The sequence below is a fragment of the Rousettus aegyptiacus genome, unplaced genomic scaffold (assembly GCF_014176215.1).
Source record: "Rousettus aegyptiacus isolate mRouAeg1 unplaced genomic scaffold, mRouAeg1.p scaffold_m13_p_10, whole genome shotgun sequence".
Lineage (NCBI taxonomy): Eukaryota > Metazoa > Chordata > Mammalia > Chiroptera > Pteropodidae > Rousettus > Rousettus aegyptiacus.
This window is the reverse complement of record NW_023416285.1, coordinates 78,048,507-78,064,147: the sequence shown is the minus strand read 5'-3', so window position 1 is coordinate 78,064,147 and position 15,641 is coordinate 78,048,507. Positions and strand designations below refer to the sequence as shown.

The 15,641-nt window shown below is 38.9% G+C and overlaps 1 protein-coding gene across 1 annotated transcript in view; it reads right to left on the bottom strand.

Annotated features, from left to right (window-relative positions):
- Window positions 1–15,423, bottom strand: part of ITGB1 (integrin subunit beta 1) — a 48,397-nt gene extending 32,974 nt beyond the window's left edge. The window contains exon 1 of the mRNA XM_036228054.1: window positions 15,290–15,423. The gene's annotated coding sequence lies outside the window, so the exon portion shown is untranslated. The remainder of the gene's footprint in view (window positions 1–15,289) is intronic.
- Between the last annotated feature and the right edge of the window lie 218 nt (window positions 15,424–15,641).

The following is a 15,641-nucleotide window of genomic DNA, read 5'->3' as shown; positions in this document are numbered from 1 at the left end:
ACCCAACAAAGCTTAACTGTAAAAGGCTGAAAATAACCAGATATGGCTCTATAAACTAGTATAATTTGGGGGTAAATACTTTAACAATCTATACCAAAAACCATTAAAAATGTTTACACACTCTGACTTAGTAATCTAGCTACTGGAAATTCATTCTATGGAAATAATTAAAAATATATATTAAAAAATATACTCCAGTATAATAACAATAGGTAAACATGCAAACAGCCTCAATCCAATAATAGGGAAATGGCTAAATACATCAACTTGATGGACCTATTACAGAGCCATAATAATAAAAAAAGAAGTAATATCAAAAGGTTTACAGAATAATTTGGAGTGCAAAGTACACATTAAGATGACAGGTATGTAATCATAATAGTATAAAGTAGCCAAGAGATCTGCAGATGACAAAGAGCTATAAGCATAATACAAAGACAGTGGGTTTACTTGTATTTAAACAGTTATAGTCTTCTTTTTGCTTTCTTAATAAAAAGAATTATGCCAGAGTAACTGTGTGGAATTTTTTTTTAGTAAATTTCCTTCATTTAAAAAAAATATATATTTCTTTTAAAAATCCCCAACTGCAAGAGCTTACATTCCAAGATACAATTTCCACAGCTCCGTGAGACAATGCTTCAAAGCTGTTTCAGAGCACCCTGGATTCTTGTGTTTCCTCTGCTGTTAAATCCAGTTCGCCTTTTCTCTGTTGGCTTCCCAAGAGTAATTTGCATAGTCATCCACTTTGCAAGGGTCCTCAGACCAGCAAACTGTGTTATGCCAAAACTTAGTTTGTTTACATATCACTTGTAGACAGCATCCAAAAGACCAACAAAAGCTGTGTTGCAGAGTGTGAAATGCCTAACAGTTCACCTTTCAAGGCCTGCCTAAAAGATGTAATGTGTAATAAATCCAATATAGACCATAATTCTAAGTAATTCAAATAACGTTATCAATTCCAAAGCTATGACTAAAAGGACCTGGAATATAAAGACTTCCAAGGAAATGCATGGCTGTGACAAGTGGAGCATTAGGGCAATTGCTGCCCAATGGACTGCTACGTGTTTCTTCAGGATACTACTCAGGCTACTTTAAAGACCACTAGACTACCTTGAGAAACCTCTTAAAATAGTACACAATTCAGAGAATCAGCACCAAGATAAAGTTATTAGGTAACAGAAAATGTTTCCTAACATTCTTAGGTTACATAACTTTAAAATATTACTTTAAATGCCATTGTCCTTTCCTTCTATAAACCTTGACAAGCCAAAGATCAGCCTTCTGAAATCCTCAGGTCTCTGAAGAGCTTCAAACCCAGAATAAGGCAAATCAAGGTTTTAGTGGTGAAGAGCAGCTGAGAGAACAAGGACAACAGCTGGGAACAGCTCAAGGACAGATGTCAGCTCTCCTGCGACTAGTCAACATACCAGCAAAACCAGAGGCACTGTCATTAGCTGGTGATATCTGTAAAAGTGTAGGCTTTCTGTCAGAGAAGCCACAGAAGACAGTAATTAAGAATAAAGAAGAGCAATGAGGATAATAAGGTTTAGAAGGGAGCATGATTAGAAGTGGCCACCAGGAAAGTCAGCAGTAGAGAGAGCTGGATAGTGAAAAGGAAGTGGCAGAGAAGACTAAACAGCTTTCCCCACCTAATCCTGAAATCCTGACAGTCTTTAAAGGTATGGACACTCCTGCACCTGCAGGGAGAAAGAAGGCCAAGAGCTTCCTAAATTTCAAAATCTTTTAGGGCAGCACTTCTCAGACTGTGGTCTAGAACGGCAGTCCTCAACTTGTTTGGCACCAGGGACCAGTGCTCCTACAAGAATCTAAGGACTGATGATCTGAGGTGGAGATGAGGCGGTGATGCTAGCGCTGGGAAGCGGCTCAAATACAGATAAAGTTTCGCTCACTGCCTCTGCCCCGACTCCTCACCTCCTTCCTACTGTACAGCCCCAGTCCTAATAGGTTGCAGACCCGGTCCATGGCGGAGGGGATTGGGGAACCCTGATCTAGGGAAAAATTGTATCAGATTTACCTAGATGCCCATCCTAGGTCTAAAAACCAGAATCTCAGGAAGTGAGGCCTATACTCCTGGGGATTCTTACACTGAGAAAAGGTGCCTTAAGGAATTTTTTACCAATACCATTCCACACAGAACAGTTTATTTTGAGGGGCCACTAGGGAAAGATGCCTTCCAATATTGTTCTAATCCCATCACTGTCTCCTCTTTATGATCAAAGGTCTAGAAATAGTCTTCGCTAGTCTCCATTTCCTAACCTCCCAGTCCCTCCTGATCCTGCTATAATTGGTGTCCACTTGCTACCATGCATGTGAAAATGCTCTCACAAAAACAATTTACCAGGCTTTACCTTACTCTCTGCATTTATTTCATTTGAAAATTTCTTGACTGCCTACAATATACACTTGGGGAAATATAGCATTTTACAACCCACAGAATTTATACACAGCGACATTTAAAACATTTCGCGATTCTTTCATAAAACACTCTATTCCCCTGGACTTTACTGACTTCTCTGGAAGTTCCTCCTCAACCAACTATGCCATATTTTATGCCCTATTTGAAGATACAAAGATCACTATCTCAAGGAATTTTCAGTTCAAAGACAAAAATACACATAATTACAACATGCTGTGATGGTTTCTATTATGAACACAAGGACACAGTGCACTGAGGACACCAAAATCTGCCTGGGCACGTTCAGATGCTTCATAGAGATGATAACACCTCAGCCAAGAACTGCAGACATGCAGAAAACATGTGGGCGAATGTTAAAAAATATTCCAGGCAAAAGATCTGCATATGCAAAGCCAGTTTCCTAAGAAGAATTATAATGGCTTCTTTTTAATCTTATTTGTAAACATATATGTTTGGATGTCTAATCCTCTCTAGTGACATTGTCTCAATCTTTCTATCTTTAGAGGAAAAAGACTACAAAAAATATATTCACATGTTATATACAGTTAAATCTGGTCAGTGAGATGAGTGATTATTTTATCCCTGCAATTTTCTACAATAAGTATAAATTATGCTAAAATCTTAAAACACCATAAAGGCCAAAAAGAATCTTAAAGTATTTAAGTATTCCTAAGGCTTAAATTATAAGTTTGAAATGACAAGAACCAAGACCAACAAGGCAGGAGGAGTTAGTTTACAGATTTTTCAATGCCACGATAAAGGAGTTTAGATTTGATTCTACATACACCAGGAAAACTGAAAATAATCGGATCACTGTAGTGACATGACAACATATACATGGCAGAAAATAAGTAGGGTAGAAGATGTGTAGATTAGGAGGCACAAAACAGGTACAAAATTTACTGCCAAGATTCAAGTAAGAGGTGACAAACATCTGAATTCAGATAGTAGCAAGGGAAAAGAAAACAAATGAGAGATTAGAATACAGCAATTGTAAGGTCTGATGGTTCCTTAGATAAGGGTGAGGAAAAAAGGAATCATCACTACCAAGTAAAGACAGAGGAAAAATGAACTTAGGGGAGAAAATCATGACTTTCGTTTTAGAAATGTGGACTGTGAAATGCCTGCATAAACTAGGGAAGATACCGGCTGGTTAAGATGTCTAGATGTCAGGAGATATGTCAGGAGATACAAATCCAAGACCTGTCAGTATATTGGTGGCAACTGAAACAGAATTGGATGAGATTGTGAAAAAAATGAATGAGATTGTGAAGAAAAGAATTCTTATGAAGAGAGGTGAGCTGAGGGCAGACTTGAAGAGATTAAGACACAGGAAAAAGGGAATAGAAGTACCTAGCAGAGCCAAGCCTCCTTGGAGCAAAGAGGGATGGCATCCAGAGCACCAAGGCGGTCTATCACCCTAAAGAGAGATACAGCATCTTTTCTCAGTCAGGGCAGGGATAAGAAGCTGAGAGTATTCATGCATGACGGCCTACGGTTAATCTGAAACAAGAACTAAGGACAACTGCTGGGAGAAAAGGAGATGGGGCTAAGAGGGTGAAGAAAATTAGGACAGTGCAATAGGATTTTAGAGCAATACTGAAGGCCCAGCAAGTAATGACATCCTAATTTATAAAAGCACATTTGTAACACTCATTTAATATCCATCTTCCCTGATGGGTTCTAGGCTCCAAGAAGACAGGGCTCTGGCGTGTCATTCACTTAAAGCACCTAGAAGTGCTGGGCACAAAGTCAATGCTCAAATATTTTTGCTTAACTTTTTAAACTGTATGATATTTTCTCTGACATGCCTCAGAAGCCCAAGAAAGAAGTCTCTCAGATTAGTGAATGCGCAGATCCTCTTTTAATGGAAAAGTGACTGGGGATACCCTAATGATAACAATTTTCAATTCATTTAAGTAAATACAAGCCAACTTAAAGTTAGATGTAAAATGTCTTGTGATTCTAGCTCATATATATTAAGAACTAAAATTAATTTACACATACCAGCAAATACAAACATGGGCGTAAGAATTAATGAGTTATAATCCAGATGCTAGTTGTTTATTACTAAAATTATTAGTGCAGAAGCACAAAATTATTTTAGAAATCTTATAGACATGTTCAAATTACTGTGACTACTTCCCATGCTACTATGGGTCTTCAGGTGCCAATCTGAAGTCACTGAATTAATCCACTGGATTACAGAACAAATGTAGAAAGGCGGGGTGGGGGTTGGTACTGACAAAAAGTTAACAACAAAGAAGAGGACAAAGTTAAGGGACTAGAGACCACACTGGGCAGGTGAGAGAAAAGAGGCTCACATAAACAGAGTAGGGAAAAGAGCTGGTAAGTAAGCCAGTGGGCTTACCATGTCAGAGAAAAAAGGTCTAAGGGAGGTTACAGTTATGGTTACTTGTTTTGGCTGGGGTTCCTCCCCAAAGCAGAGCCTGAGACAAGAAGAGGAGTCCAGGTAGGCAGTGTATTTGGAAGGTGACCCCGAGAAATGTACTAAAGAGAAAGAACCATGAAAAAGAAAAAAAACCTATCCCAGGATCTTTGATTTACTATTGTTGCATACCTGAGGGCTTGACCTTGCTGGGAAGTTTCCATGGGAGGATCAAGTACATTGTATCAATTCCAGTGACCACAGGTAAAAGTTTGTCCCAAAGGACATTAACTTCCCCACACTTCCAAGAACTATAGTACATTTGCCCAGAAGGCTGCTGCCAGCTTCTCACCCCAAAGATAAGAGGACTTGTTTGAGAAGCCCCAGTTGAAATGATGAAGGCACTTGAGGCAAGATGCAGTCAGCCAGAAGGGAGTCACAGAACTGTTCCCAGCAACAGTGGCTCGAATCAGAGGGGAGGCCAAGAGAATGTGAGAAGGGCTGAAGAGGTCTCTAAGACAGTGCTCAAAGGCCACTGGAACTGAAACTGCTGGAACAGAGTGGAAGAAATCTGCAGAAACTTTTAGGGCCTCCTGATAATGAGAAGAATCGGAGAGGAAATTTAAGCCAGGTGATTCACATATATGCACATACACATATTTAAACAAATATAAAAAAATCTTTAAAAGATTTAGTATTTGACACATATATAGCTCTTACCCATCTACTATAGATGTGTACAGTTGACTTGCCTTATGAATTGTCACCTAGAAGTCATTTGTTTATCTAGCACAATATCTTAATATTTAATTAAGAAAGAAACTACAAATAAAGATAACAGATATTCCAAGGTCTCCAAAAACCAGTAAGCTTAGCAAAGGCAAGCATGTGTAATAACCACCACTGTATGACAATGCATGCAGAGTTAAGAGAACAGGCTGTGGAGCTAGATGCCTGGATTCAAATCACTGATCAACCAATAAGTAGGTAGGTGACACTGGCAAGTTTTAAAATCTGTGCCTCAGTTTCCTCACTTTAAAAATGGAGACCAAAGTACATACATTATTGGGGTTGTGTGAAGTTTAAATAAGTCGATAAATTTAAAATAACTTCTGGAACATTTTAAGCGCTACTTAAGTACTACTTGTTATGATTATTAATACACATGATTCGAGCTCATCAATGACTTGATTGAACAAAGAAGTAACTGAATGCTTAGTTTTTTTCAATTATAATTAAAACTAGAAAACTTTGTATTGATCTATGTTAGGGAGACAGAAGATATGGAAGAAAGGATAAGGTATAAAGGTTAGAAATGGCACTGCAAATAATAGATTAAAGTAGATTATTACTGCTATTTTAATAAAATATCATAATTTTATTATACTGCATAATAATTTTAACCAGATGCTAATTATCATATTAATTAGATCCTAATTACTGTATTAATAAACATGCATAATTAGATATTTACTTTAGGTTGCACATCAAACTAAGATTATTCTACTTAATGTGCTTTCTGAGAATCAGATTCCTAACAATTTGTAAAATAATAAAAAGCAGCAAAACCTCAATGTTTTTGTATTAGTACATTAGACAAAATACAGCTTTTTCTGTATGTTAATATCACAGACCACTTTCAAAAAAGATCAGAGTCAGGGATGACATACCTAATGCTAATAGAAATAGGAAAGAATGACTTGAGGCTTTTTCTGTCATGAGGAAGCAAATCTAGGAGAGGCTAAAAAAATTAAGGAAACTCTCTGAAAAGGCATCTTACTAGTAGAAACTTGAATCAGGATGCTGCATAGTTTGATTTACATTCAGGGACTGCTGCCACTGGGGACTACTGAAACAGGAAGATCTATTTGTTCATGAGAGGGCCAGACTAGGCAGATACCAAACCAAGCACAGACAAGAATACAATATGCTGAGTTTTGATTATCTAAGGTAATCTGCATCAAAAATTTTTATTTCAACACATTCAAATGACTATAATAATAAAAATAATGATAAAATAATAACAGTTAAGTATTTCCTCCAGGTAACCCTGTGGGGCTGGAAATGGCATTATCTTTATTTTATAGATGAGGAAAACAAAATAAAGATGTTAAATAACGACTCCAAAATGAAACCAGATCATCTGAATCCAGAAGCTGTGATGTGACCCCGTACAATTTTTTGAAGGCCTACTTAGTCATTATTTTAAAAGACAACATCCTTCGAGCGTTAGAACTGACTCAGAGCACAGAATTGGAAAGGACCTGTAATGTTCTATGAGTTTATTTCTTAGGCCTTCAGACTGAATGGAGGCCAACAAAAGTTATTTTAATTATCAAATTTCATGAGCATACCCACAGATTTTGCATCTCATTCTACAAAAGTATTTCACCCTAATATTATATTTTACCACAGTCGATTTTATCTAAGGGGTCAGAATTCATTCCTTGAGCAATAAATAATCTTAACTATCTCCTCCAAGCTATCTCATTATAGTGATTAACAGCCGCGAATGTGTGCAATTGTTCCCACTGTCAAAAACTACCTAATTATTTTAATCTCCATTGTAAACTCATCTCCATTAATCAAGATTAAGTGTAGTTTTGTGTCCTGTTCAAACTTTTAAATATACACTTATTATTTATTAGTTTTTAATAATGTCACAAATAACTCATCTGGCATTCACGCTTACATTTTCAGATAAAAATTTTTAGAAACTTTACATGTACTATACTTGTAGAAATTAAGCAACTACATTTCAGAAAAAATTACTTTAGAAAAATATGGTGAGTTACATTTATTTCAAGTTTTAAAATAAAGTGCCCCAAAGACATCTGATACAAAAAAGAGACATCTGCAAAAGATCTCTGCCTATAAAATCTTTGCACAAGGGCACATTTCTATTCACTACAACTAATTAAATCAAAGTCAACAATATTTATCACATATCTACCATGTACCAGATACATAAGTGACAAAGCTGGGATATGAATCCAGGCCTGATTCAAAAGCCCAAGCTTTCAATACTCGTTTCTATTTGGAAAGGATGATTGGGAAGTTCTGTCGCTACTTACACAATTAATTTCTCATCATTTTCTCTGAACTAGAGTTAACAGGAACTCCTGTAAGCCAGAGCGCAGGTTAGCGAGGGGCACTCCGGACACTAACCTATGACTAAACCACTATTTTCAGTTACAACTGTTAATTTCCCTTACTTCCTAGAAAATGCTTCTGTTCTAGTTATCTACTGTTACATAACCAATTGCTCCCAAACTTAGTAGCTCAAAACAACAAACATTTGTTGTATCCATTTCTGAGAGTCAGGAATCTAGGAGCAGCATAGCTGGGTGGGTGGCTCAGGGTACAGTCATCTGAAGGCCTGACTGGAGATGGAGGGTCTGCTTTCATCCCACCTCTCCCCACAGAGAGAACAATCAGTTGGGAAAGCGCGAATGGAAGGAACTCAGAGAAACCTAACTGATCTCCATCTAGTTCATCAAATGTGCGAGTTGGATGAATTCATCCAACAGCAAAAACAATTAAACCTAACATTTGTTCCCCTCCATCTGGCAGGAAGAGGTATATGGTGGTCACCACGTGTTTCTGGCCCAAATAAGAAGTTAGAATGATTAATAAAAACTTAACAGAAAAGAGAAGGGGGAAAAATAGAGAATGAGAAAGGCTAAGTATTCCAAGGCAAAGAAGGAACTAAGACTTCATCTGAAGTACTTTCCCACCCACTGTGGATAAAAACAGTACTCTGAACTAAAAAACCTCCTAAAATTCACTACTCCCACCCAGAAGAGGCTTTTTACCTTCTTACTCAATGGTAATTTCCGTGTGAGGCTAATGAGCTCCAACAGCAAAGGTTTGGCTGCTCTAAAGCTATAGGTTCCCAAAACAATTTGAAACCCAAGAAGAGCTCATAACGGGGCTGGATACTTTAAGAAAATTACAGAATAACAGACTGAAGACAAAATTCATCACTAGTAACTACTCTACCCACTTTCTCCAGGAAAATGAGAGTATGGATGATCAATTATTACCACCCACCACCCAGTTCACAAGTGCAAGGGAAAGATAAAGAATGAATATCCTGCATGTTAGCAAATAAAAAACCTTGAAGATAAGTTGGAAATGGAGGCGGGGGGGAGGGGGCGAGGAAGGAAGGACATGCAACTTAACGAGAAAAAATTTGTAGAGGCAAAAAGTAAAAGTGAAGAATCTTCTCTGAAAATAAGAGAAAATCTAGTTAAATTCGTATGCTCTTCAAAGAACTTAGAAAATCTTGAATACATTTTACCTTATAGCGATCAAAAATAGTAAGACCACTAAACTAGAGGAAAAGTATACAGAGCTAAGGAAGGAAATTTATGTGGAAAACCTCTACAGAACTCATAAACATAAGGAACAGAATCATGACAGAAAAAGCAAGCTTAAAAAAAAAACACAGAGAATTCAAAATAATTCAAGCCAATAAGAAATATTTTGATACAGTCAAGGTTGAGTCAATAAATACACGACTGAAATACCACCACCACTTCCCCAAAACAGCCTTCTGTGAAAATGAAAAAAAAAAAAAAAGCATTACATTTAAAAACTCAGTGAGAGGGAACAAAATAAACTCCAAGACTGAAGGACAGACTTGAAATACAATCAGAAAAATAAACACTTTAAACAAAACTATTATCCAAAATTACCATGAAAAGCCTCAACTTAAGTCTTCCCAGCTCTTCCTTCCACTCAAAAGTGGAAGACGTTACCAAGCCAAAGATATCCTTCAAACCAGTCTAGTAAGCTGTTCCTTCTTTACACTTACTATGTTATAGATATCTTTCCGTGTGTGTGTGTGTGTGTGTGTGTGTGTGTGTGTGTGTGTGTTTGGTTGGGAAACACAGGGAAAAATCAATTTCTCATTTTACTCAGCACTAAACTGGGAATAATATATACCTCAGAATTTGCTGCAAGGATAAAATGACCATGAATGTGAAAGCTCTAAGCAACATACATACATCTTTATAGTGATCTACAGATCATGGTTTACTTTATTACTGAATTTTCTAATAAAATATTGGAGAGCTAATAAACTACTATTCCTAATTTCAGAGTACGAAATCTTGAATTATTTACATTACTTATTCGGTAAACATACACTGGCATGTGACATGCATACTTCAAATGGTACATTCCCAACAAATTCTTCGTGTAAAAACTTTCCTCATCACTCCATTGAAACTACATTCCCTGAAACAAAATAAAATACTAATTTTTCTTCTAACTTTCTGGCTTCTTTTTGGACTTCACTAGCTCTTCATTTCTTCACCAACCACAAAAAGCAGAATTAACCACTCTATTCTTTCTGGTTCCAAAACATATTCTTGATAGTGTCTAGCGCAGTAGATGACAAACCTTGCCTTCAGTGATACTCAATAGTACAGTGTTGTTTTAATTTTATTATAAAACTTCTATTATAGCTAATTGTATTCGTGTCTGTGAATCGCACTAGACCAGAGCTAGAGGGCAAGAATCCAGGCCTTCAATTCCAATTTTTATACTTACACATTTGTGTGTGTATAATCTATATATAAATAAAACGAAGTAGTCAAACAATATTTGCTAAATCTAACGACACTGTCCTTTGAATATGTTGTCCATCTTGTCATCCATATCTTCTCTCATACCATTACAAGCTCCTCAAGAAAGCCCTCCAAAACCACTTAAACTAATGTTGATCTTTCTCTCAAAATCCATTTAGGAATATTATCTAGTACAATACATTCTGTAGTACATTGTTTGGTATTTGTTGTTTCCCTAGATTGAACACAACTTATCCCAATTAGATAATATACTGAACACCAAAGTCCATGTCAACTTACTGTTCTGCACTCACTTAGCACAGCCTTTTTCAAGTAACCGGTTCTCAATAAAATGATATATTAAAATATAATGTACAACAGAGGTACAGCCTGACGAAGAAGTCTGGTCAGCACTGGCAAGTGTTCTTAAAGAAATCATTTAGCACAGCACCTTCTCCCTTCTCTGGTGATGATATAAGAAAATGGCTGCTGCTAGGAGAAAGATGAGAGCTGTACTCTGCAGTGCCCAGGTCAAGCAGCAGCTATCCTTCAACTCAAATGACAGAGGGAGGGAAAGGTGGAGACCACTTTCTTATGATGCAGATGCAGAAATGAAAGTCCTAGAAGGTGAAGCTTTCCAACTAAGAGAAACTCAATGGCAGAGCCTGCACTGAAGCCAAGTTCCCCACCTCCCAATCAAGAGGCCTTTACTACATTAAACTGCTTCTCTAATTGTCTCAAGACTGTTAAGTCTTTCTGCCTTTACCTCATACCTGCCAATCGCAGGGAACCCCCACAAATAGCCAAGTCACTAACTAAACTGTCAATCAAAAGAATGAGGAATTCAGAGAAAAAAGCTGGGTAAAGGAAATGCTTTTCTAGATTTCTTTTCATCTATCCCACCTTTGAATGCTAAGTGTCCCAGGTTCTCCTCAGCCCCTTTTCATTCTACACACTCTGTGGTATTTTCATCTGCAGCCTATAGCTTCAGCTAGCACTTACAGACTAAGAATTCCCAAATCTAAATCTCAACCAGGTTTTTTTGAGCTCCTAATCTGCACTCTAGAATCTCTACCTATGTCCCACATACACCTTAAAAAAACCCTTCAACATTATAAACTCTAAACTCATTTATAAATTCAATCAACCAGCACCACCCCCTTGTGGTCATATCGCCTACCTCAGTGAATGTAACCACCTAACCAGAAACTTGTGTCACTTAGGTTTTCTTATTTCTTACCTGACACCAAGTTTTATCAGTTCTCTCCTCCAAATACAGTAGTTCTTATACCCAACTAAATCATCCCCCATACATACCAATGATCTCCAAAGCTTTCTGATCACTCACCTTTATTAAATTTTTTTTGAGCATACATGTGTCTAAAATATATACATGTTGATTTATAAATTAAAATACGTGTATGTGTATATTATAAATCATAATAAAAAATTTTAATTTTAAGATGAGATTTAAATATAAATATAATATTAAGTCTAATATTTTCTCCCTACACCCCAGTGCAGTATTTACACATTCCTGGGGTTCAGGAACCTGCATTTTAGAGACTCTATAATGAGACTGGTTCTTTTAAGAAATACATATGTACACATATGTATATGTAAATATATACATATGTGTATGTGTGTTTATATATTATGTAGTATGGGTATTTAAAGCAGTTTTTTTTTACTCAGACATACATATTTCATGATGAGGTGATATGCACATGCTTTAGCATACTGCTAAATATAGTTTACCGTATCTTCTAAAGTCACAAACAAAAAAAAAAGTTTAAAGGTAGCTGACTTCTAAAAACCCACATTGTTATTTTATAAGTAAAACAATTCTATAAAAGTCTTAGAATTAGTCATCTTTAAAAAGATGAGAACTTTATCAAGTATAGTTTGACTCCTTTTGCACACAGCTCCTGAAAAAGAGATACATTTTTTTCATCTACCTACTGAAATATTCTGAGGCTGCTACTGCTATGAATTTTTTATGGACTGCACTTCCTTTATTCTAGGTACATACTTAATATTTTTTCAGTTTTCTACATGTACAGATACTGTTACCATTTCAGGACCCTGAAGACTAATATACTCTTCCTACCCTTATCCCTGTCAACCCACCCTATCTACCCCAAGACTCCTACGTTTGCAACAATGTAAAAGGACAAAAAAACCCACAATATATAACCAAAGTCAGAAGAGACCTGCTACTACGACAAGAGATATTTACATATTTATTTGTATAATATAACCCTTTAGGATTCTACCTACAACCCGACAGATCTTAACTTTCATGTAAGTGGGGAAATCTAAAATTTAACAATAGTCCCTGTGAATCCTCTCAGGTAAGTTCAGCTTGTTACACATTCAGAAATTTAAATTCTCAGAATTCGAAAGTCCTGAAACTTTTAGCAGTTAAATGTTTCATCTTATCACTCTAGCAGTGTAGTTAAAAGTAGACCAGTGCACTTACAGAATATTTTTTAAAATTTTTCTTCAAAAAGAATATATTACTTCCTCATGATGTAAGCCAATATATTTGGCAAGAAGTCAAACTATAAAGATATTAAGTGGCAAGCATTCCATAAAAACTACCAACATGTTAAACTGATTAATTTCCATTTTATAAAGTGGCCAGATGTCCCAAGTTGCTCCTGGAGTTAGGGATTTATCGACATCAATACAGAACTACATATTCATTCAGTTATAGTAAACTGGGGCAGATTTTAATTACAGCGAATGGCAAGTTAAGAAGAAAGCCACCTGATAGTTAAAATTACTTAATCCAGTGATTTTCAATATTGTTGACTCTATACTTTCATGTGCAGAATGCTGAGATAGATTAGAAAATAATCTTAATATAGAACTTAACATTCTTTTAAAAAGAATCAACCCTACAAAAACTTAAAAGTTTTAGGTCTGTGAGGTCAACATAGATGACTTAGAATTTGCTTTCTGTTTACAGAAGTATTAACCACATCCCCTGTCTTTTAAATTAACATTCTAATAATATCTTCCATTTTACACTGAATTTTAAGTAAAATGGCTTTCTCCTCAAATGCTGTAACCAAAAAACCAATTTGTTTCATGTTTTCTATTTATCTCATCGTCTTCAGTCACTCATTTAATATTGATCAAGAACCAAATTATATAAAACTATAAACATTACAGTGGAACTCAGGTAAGTTTTATCCCCTTCTAGACCTTGATGTATACAAATGCAGACTAGGTAACTTCCAGCTGAAATTACTTAATCATTCCTAAAAGTGGTCTATTGTACAATCTATTGTAAAGGCTGTATGTTAAGAAAGATGGCTAATCGAAATTCACTCTGTATTTATTTCTGTGCCATCAAAGTAATAAAATAAAAAACCTAGTGATTCTATGCACCTAAATATGTGGAATGCAGACCCAAAGACACCTTACAAATGATGTTATCAATTATATTCTAAGGTTTTTTTTGTTTTTTGTTTTTTTAATCATTTTACTGAAAAGGAGTCAACTTTTATTAAGCATCTACTCCATGTGTTTTACATTTTACATCTGATTTTCACAACTATACTGTAGTTTCTGAAAGCAACCTGTGATTCAAACATGGGCTCTGAAACTAGATAGACCCCATGGTTTCTCCACTCACTAGCTGGAGGACCACAGGCAGATTATGCTCCTGGTATTTCACTTTCTTCATTTGCAAAATGAGAATAAAACAGCATCTGTCTCATTGGATCAGTTCCAGGATTAAATGAGAAAATACATATAAAAGTGCACAGAGCTAAGCATGGTCCTCACCGTGGTTATTATAATAATTATTACCTGTATTATTAGCGTAGGTGTTCTTGTTGCCATTTTAGACACGAGGAAATGAAAGCTGAAAAAATGTAATTTACTACTGATCGTAACAATTAATGCTAGGTTTTAACTCAAAAGCACAAATTTGATAAAATAAAGATTTTTTTCGGGATTAAATATTGGTATTGTTAAAAATACAACGTGTCATTACGAAGCATAAGACATGACACGAAGTAAACGCCATCAAGAACAGGTCAGGCATTAAATGTTGCAGAGACACAGGGAGGGGCGTCCAGCGAGGACGCGGCTTCCTCCAGCCTCAGTAGGAGCCTGAGACCGACGGATCAGGGATCCGACACTCCGGTGTGGCTTTTATGAACATTCGGTGAAAAAAGAAAAACAAAACGTCGGCCGACACTGCGCCTTCTCCTAGCGGCTCTAGTGCCAACTTCTGCCGAGCCCACCCCACACTCATCCGCTGCCACAGGCGCTGAGAGCTGGCACTCAACTTCTGGAAGTTGGAAGGGTGACCAAATTTCCTCAACCTGGAAGCTAATCACTAAGCTCAGCGTTGCTCAAAGAAAAAGAAGCCGGTCACAGAAGGGAGACAAAGAGACGCGGTCAAGGATCGGTCAAAGTCCTAACACGCCCAGTCCCGAGGCGGCCTCGCTTCTTTCCCACCTGCACGCGCCGAGGCGGCGGGTGGAAGCGGGCGCGGCCCGGGCATCCCTCGCCAACCACGGCGCCGCGGCCACGAGTCAGGCGAGGCTGGCTCTGGGCGGCAGGCGTGAGTGGCCGCGGCCGACCGCCCAGCCCTGAAGTGACAGCGCTCGGGCCGGCGAGCCTCGCCTCCGAAGGCGGCGGGCGGACTCTGCGCCTGCGGCCGCGCGCGCCGGACAAGCGGAGGGGCGGCGGGGGGCGGCCGGGCCCTCCTCCCCCGCCCCGACGCTGGAATCCCCCCGCCACCCCACCCGCGAGGCCCGCCCGGCCCCGCCGCCCCGCACGGGGGTCCCGCCAGGCCGCGGCGCGCAGCCCGCGTCCCGCCGCGCCCCGGGGCCGCCGCCGCCGCCGCCTGCCCCAGGCCCCTACCTTCTCCGAGCGGCGTCCGGGCCCGCGCGGTCGGCTCGGGCCTGCTGCTCCGCGGCTCCCGCTCGGCCTCTCCGCGGGCTGGCGCGGCCTGCCGGGTCTCGGGCGCGGCGGGCGGCGGCAGCTCCTCCTCCTCCTCCTGGGGCGGGGGAGGCGGGCGCTCGCGGCCCGGAGCCGCCTCCCGGCAGGAAGCGCCCCCCGCAGCCCCGCCTCCTCGGCGCGGCCCAGAGGCTGCTCGGGCCGCCGCCGCCGCCCTCTCCCTGCGGAAACGCATTCCTCCCGGGCCGCGTCAGCCGCGCTCGAGGCGGGGGGCGGAGGCCGGAAGCCGGCGCCGGGACAAAGGAGCGGCGGGCGC